Raw genomic sequence first — 6,360 nt, 5'->3', positions numbered from 1 at the left:
AAAGTATCTTGAAATACTAAAGAGTAAATTTATTCAATAAGATCTCCATTGGCTTCAACCACAGCCTCCAGACGACTTCGGAATTTCCTTCAACTCTTCTGGATGATCTCCTTGTTTAAGTTGGTGTATGCTGCTGTAATCCTTGCTTTCAGTCCATCTTTGATGTTACAAGGAGTTTTGTTGATGTCTCACTCAACTGTGCCCCACACATAATAATCAAGGGGTTTGCAGTCTGGGGAGTTAGGTGGCCAGATGTTAGGGGTGATGTTGTCACAGAAATTGTCTATCAGCCATGACTGTATTCTCCTACTTGTGTGGCATGATGCAGAATCCTGTTGCCAGACATAGGGTCTTCCAGCAGCCACTCTCTTGACCCAGGGTAGCACTACCTCCTGCAGGCACTTGAGATGTAGGCCTCCGTTTTGAGTGTGAGGCTGTGTAGGAAGATAAATGGCGGCATAACGTTGCCATCACTAGTGATCACTCAAAAAACCATGATGTTGACTGGATGTTTGACTTTTATCACCCTTGGTTCATGTTTTGGGAACATGGCAAGCCACCGGTTGTTCTGTGTTCACCATCTTATCCTGGCAAAACTTTTTCTCATCTGAGAAAAACTAAAGCATGTTTATACAATTCTATATTTAAGAGATGAGGAATTATTTACATTATTTACATATGCCCACGGGCATATGGCGTAGTGGTTAAGAGCGCGGGCTACTAACCCCAAGGTTCCGAGTTCGATTCACGGCAGCGACCTGATTAATAATAGTAATAATAATAGTAACATCGTTAGGAATGAGAACCCAGGTTCGAAATTTCCCCAAGACACCTGACGAAGGCTGGAGGGTATATCAGCCGAAACGTTGTATTAACAACAAACAAGATGAGGAGAAATATCTGTCAAATGTAAATAATGTAAATAATGTAAAGCATGTTTGGTTGAAAGGGATGCTTGAGTTTGTTCAAAATCTTTGGGGTGTGGTTTTTCCTCTTGTCCTTGATGGCTTGGGATAAAAATTGGCCCTTTCTTATCTTGTGTGAGGAATACCAAATGTCTTCATGCACCACCTACCTGATAAGAAAATTAGACACTCCCATGTTCCTGGTAATGGACCTGATTGACTTAGTGGGATAGTTGTCAATCATGGCCTGGATCTTACCAACAAATTCAGTTCTTTTCTTAGAACGATCAGAGTGAGTTTTCTTAGCTGTTGTACTCTTGTAATCACCATTAAACTCATCCAACTCTTTCTGAATCCTCTGCACTGTCCCCAGATTGATACCCAAACATTCTGAAATGTTCATATTGGAGCATTCAGCATGAATGCCAAGCACTACGGCATATCTTTTCCAAATTTCTAGCAGAGAGAATTGCGTTATGGTGCTGTTTTTCTCAAATACAGTGCCCAACTGACCCTAATATACTGTGTATTTGACAAAATCCAAAACAAACAATGTGCATGCACATAATTATAAATATAAAATGGTAATAATTTACCCATCGCACACTGTATATACACACACACATGCAAACACACACACACATGCTTATGTTTATATATGCACAGGTGTGTTTGTATATATCTATATATGCATGTATATATGCATATATATATATATATAACATATATATATATATATAACATATACATATATATTGTTACGCCGCACGCGAGGCCTCCGCGAAGAAAACCCGCGCGCGCGACGACGAACGCCCAGTGAATCAGGAGTCCACCAAGCCTGTCGAGCAGTGAAATGATAACAATGAAAAGAAATAACTCAGATCATACGTTGCGTAGTCAAACTAATTTTTTTTTTCAAAACAAAACAACAATCAATAACAATAGTTCTTGCTTTTAAAATAACACATTTAACATTTAACAACAAAGTTTCCAAACATTTAACATTACAAAGTTTCCTTTTCTGTTCAACTATTTAACATCACAAAGTTTTTCAATCATTTCACATCACAAAGTTTGTTTATCAAGAGTCATTTAACAAAGTTATTTTGCTTCTTTTGTTTTTCTTTTCTTTTCCTTTCTTTTAACAACACAGTTAACAACAGAGTTCTTTCTTTTTCTTTCTTTTCTTCACAAAAACATTTAACAACACAGAGTTCGTTTTTTTTTTCCTCTTTTCTTTATAAAACATTTGACAACGCAAGTACACTTTCTTTAAGAAATATAAACAAACATTTACCGCCACTAATTTCTTTTTACTTTGGCCAACGCTAGCCAAATGCAAGTTCCCACTACATCAGTTTGCCAGCCGCAACAGTTCCATCTCTCTGTCCCTCTCTCTCACTGACTCTATCCATTCTGTTAACAGCCTCTCTCTCTCTCTCAGCCTCTCTCTCTCAGTCTCTATCACCGACTGCTCTGTCCATCTGGCTTCCTTCTGTCCATTTCAGCCCCTGTCACCCAACTGACTCACTCACTGCCTTTACACCGACTGGGGTTCCAAATATTTAACCCTTATGTTATATCTATGTATAAATATAAACGTTTCATAATCTCACTGGATACCAGTTGTAAGCTTTTAAGTGTTGTGTAGTTTGTCCAGTTGTTCTTGCTTTCGTGATATTTCACATAGCTTCTAAGTACTTTATTCTCTTGGCATGATTTTTCATAATAATAGACTTAACAGATTTACAGTACAAGTTTAGTGATGTTTCATGCACCTGAATCAGCTACCAGTTTGTCTTAAATGCCTTCCTTGACTAAGCTAGAGAAAATTTACTGACAGACACTGACAGGCCACATGTACAGTAGGCAGTGTGCTTAAATGCCTGGGGAGATGTTGTTGTTTTATTGTACATGGATGGTAGTGGATATAATTCTGATGATGATCACAATATGTATAATGAAAACGATGACGACGACATAGGTAATAATCATGCAAGTACAATAATTATGATGAAGACAGTGATAGTAATGATGATGATGATGATGATGATAATAGTGAGGAGGATAAAAACAATGATTTATGATTAGGACAATGATCGAGATTATTGTGATGATGATGATGATAATGATGGCTTTGACAACAGTGAGAACAAAAATGAAGATTATTATGACAAGGATGATAATGTGATGTAAAGGACAATGCAGCAGCAGATGCTGTTGCTAATGACGATCATGATGATGATGATGATGGTGATGATGACGATGGTGATGATGATGATGATGAAATTGTAAAAAAGGAAGATGAACAGGATGACATTGATTATAATTATCATGATAGGGGAGAGAATGATGATGAACATGGTGATGATGATGATGATGAGAATAATACTGATTATTATGATGATGATATAAGTGGGTGTGCAGATGATGATGTTGTTAGTGACAACAGAGATAATGATGATCATGATGATAATAGTGATGATTTGTTGTGGTTATTGTTATTGCTATTTAGACCCAGGCCGACCCCTGATTGAGTAGAGCTATTTTTAAAAGCTTTCCAGTCATAACCACTGAATTCTATTATATATCTAGAAACATGTTGTCCAATGTGTCCTTCATTTTCTGTGATTTGAGGGGGATTTGGGTGCTATTTCTAGCAGATCAAATAACCCCCACAGATAATGCTCACTGTGAAGATTATAAAGATGATGGTAATGGTATCTTTGATGAAGAGAAGAAGCAAATAATTTTATTCATTACATAAGTGCAGACATGGTAGTGTAGTTGAGAAGCTGGCTTTACAACCACATGATTTGGGGTTCAGTTCCTCTGCATATCATTTTGGGTAAATGTCTTCTACTATAGCCCTGGGCTAACCTTTGTGAGTGAATTTGGTAGACAGAAATTGTGTGTGTATATATACATATGCATATTCAAGTGGAGAAGGGAGAAACAAACACAAGAAGAAGCAGATCAATTGCGCTAGTTAGCCATTGATTTAATTAATTATGTGGAGATTGTATAATGATTCATTGACGATCGTTTCGATCTGCCAATTTGATTGGCAGATCTCTTCAGAGTGTTGAGAAGTATGTTAAAGTTCATGGTGTGAGAGATGCAGGAATAACATTCTGAAGAGGTCTGCCAATCAAATTGGCAGATCGAAACGATCATCAATGAATCATTATACAATCTCCACATAATTAATTAAATCAATGGCTAACTAGCGCAATTGACCTGCTTCTTCCTGTGTTTGTTTCTCCATTCTCCACTTGATTATAATTATAAACTGCGGTTTAAACGATAAATTACCTGCCTCTGGATACCTTCTAACAAAGACGGTACCTACACAAGTAATCTCCAGGAGTGCCTTCGGATTTAATTATCCCCTAATTTCTTAGACACTTCAGCCTACCCCTTGAATATTTAAGCAATCCTATCATATACCTATATACTTGGCGGTGCATCAGCATGGTTGCAGCTCTAAGCTGAAACTATAAAAAAAAAAATAAAAAAAATATGCATATACATATATATTATCTGTTTTGGCATGGCTTCTATGACTGTATGCCCTTTCTAACAGCAACAACTTTACAGAGTGCACTGGGTGCTTTTTATGTGGCACCAGCACCAGTGCTTTTAATATGGCACCAGCATGAGTGCTTTTTTTTTTACATGGCACCAGCCCTGGTATCAATTCTTCTGTGGTAGATAGGTCTTCTTAAGTACAGCAAAGTGCCAGTTATCTTGGTCCTTTGCCATCTGCTTTGTAAAGTTCAGTGTCTTGACATTGGCCTTCAGTACTTCATCCCATGTCTCCCTCATCCACGAGTTCCACCTTAAATGATCAGCACTTCTGTATGCAACTGTCAGCTTTCATACACATCACATGACCACCCCTGTGTAGTCTTCGCTCTCGCACATTACATCTAATTCCTCTTATGCCTAACTTTTCTTGCAGTACACTAGTGCTCTGTTGCACATGTACACTGACATTGCACATCCAGTGGCGCACACTAGTTTCATTCCTGTCTAGTCTTTGCATTCCTTCTGCATTCATAGCCACCCCTTCACAACCAGTGTTGATTTGTTTATTTCCCTGTAACTTAGAAGTTCAGTGAAAGAAATTGGTATGACAAGAACCAGTTTTAAAAATATATTTGACTAAAACCCTTCAAGGCAATGCCACAACATGGCTGCAGTCCAGTGACTGAAACAAGTAAAAAAATGAATGATAAAAGATATTAAGTGTCGTATTTTATATATTTTTAAAGTCCTTATCTGCTGGTTTGGCTGCTTCACTGGGATTGGCTGTGTGCAAAACAGGAAGTGTCACATTTTGTTGTATACATATATCATTTCAATTTGCCAACAAAAATAACATTGATATATTAGACGTGACAAAAAAAAAAAAAAAACTAAAACAAAGCAAAAAACACTTGTTCATTTTTCATACACACAAGTACAATTTCACAAATATGTGCTCAAAAGTGAAAATGAAATAATTAATTTATAGTCATTTAAAAATGCATATGTGTCTGTGTACATATGTGCATATGCATGAAAATATCTTTGTAGATGAAAAAATTTACACTTCAGATGTGCAAGCACACACACACACATATGAACACAAGTATTTATCTGTGTATATGAAGAAAGCTTTACTTTTACAAATGTATCCTTAAAAACATGACTGTACTCTGCGTGTGCTCATGCTGTCTCCTTTTACTATGCTTGGAGGAATTGGTGGTGGTGGGGGGGAGTATGGAGCCCATGCTCTTTGAATGCTTTCACAGAAACTAGTGAAATTAATGCCATTAATGTTCCACTTAACCTTTTAGCATTTAAGCCAGCCATATCTAGCCAAAATATTTCATCTGTTTCATGTTCAAATTGACCAGATACAATTTCTCACAATTATTCTAGAATGTTATTCTAAAATTAAATTATCTGTTGTAATCCAACGCTGGACCGTTATAACATCCACTCTAGAACAGCAGTATAGTTAGTTAGACATGTAAGACATGACTATCTATGACCAACTTTGCTGACTATTTGACGACTCAACTTCCTTCATATCGCCTAACACATACCACTCATCATATGGAAGGAGTGTTCCATTATTATTATTATTATTATTATTATTATTATTATTATTATTATTTTCATCCATAGGCGTAGGAGTGACTGTGTGGTAAGTAGCTTGCTAACGAACCACATGGTTCCGGGTTCAGTCTGACTGCGTGGCTCCTTGGGCAAGTATCTTCTACTATAGCCTCGGGCCGACCAAAGCCTTGAGAGTGGATTTGGTAGATGGAAACTGAAAGAAACTCGTCGTATATATGTATATATATATATGTATGTGTGTCTGTGTTTGTTCCCCAATATTGTTTGACAACCAATGGTGGTGTGTTTATGTCCCCCGTAACTTAGCGGTTCGGTAAAAGAGACC

The 6,360-nt window shown here is 37.2% G+C and overlaps 1 protein-coding gene across 3 annotated transcripts in view; it reads right to left on the bottom strand.

The window, feature by feature from the left end:
• The window catches only part of LOC106874541 (tyrosine-protein phosphatase 10D), a 96,098-nt gene that overhangs the window by 74,850 nt on the left and 14,888 nt on the right, over nucleotides 1-6,360 (bottom strand). Inside the window, exon 1 of one of the 3 annotated variants that reach the window (XM_052971110.1) lies at nucleotides 2,203-2,760. The exons of the other annotated variants lie outside the window; for them this stretch is intronic. The gene's annotated coding sequence lies outside the window, so the exon portion shown is untranslated. Of the gene's footprint in view, nucleotides 1-2,202; nucleotides 2,761-6,360 lie in introns of those variants that run through there. 3 annotated transcript variants of the gene reach the window in all.

This window comes from Octopus bimaculoides, chromosome 10 (assembly GCF_001194135.2).
Source record: "Octopus bimaculoides isolate UCB-OBI-ISO-001 chromosome 10, ASM119413v2, whole genome shotgun sequence".
Taxonomy (NCBI): Eukaryota; Metazoa; Mollusca; class Cephalopoda; order Octopoda; family Octopodidae; genus Octopus; species Octopus bimaculoides.
This window is presented reverse-complemented; position numbering and strand designations above follow the sequence as displayed.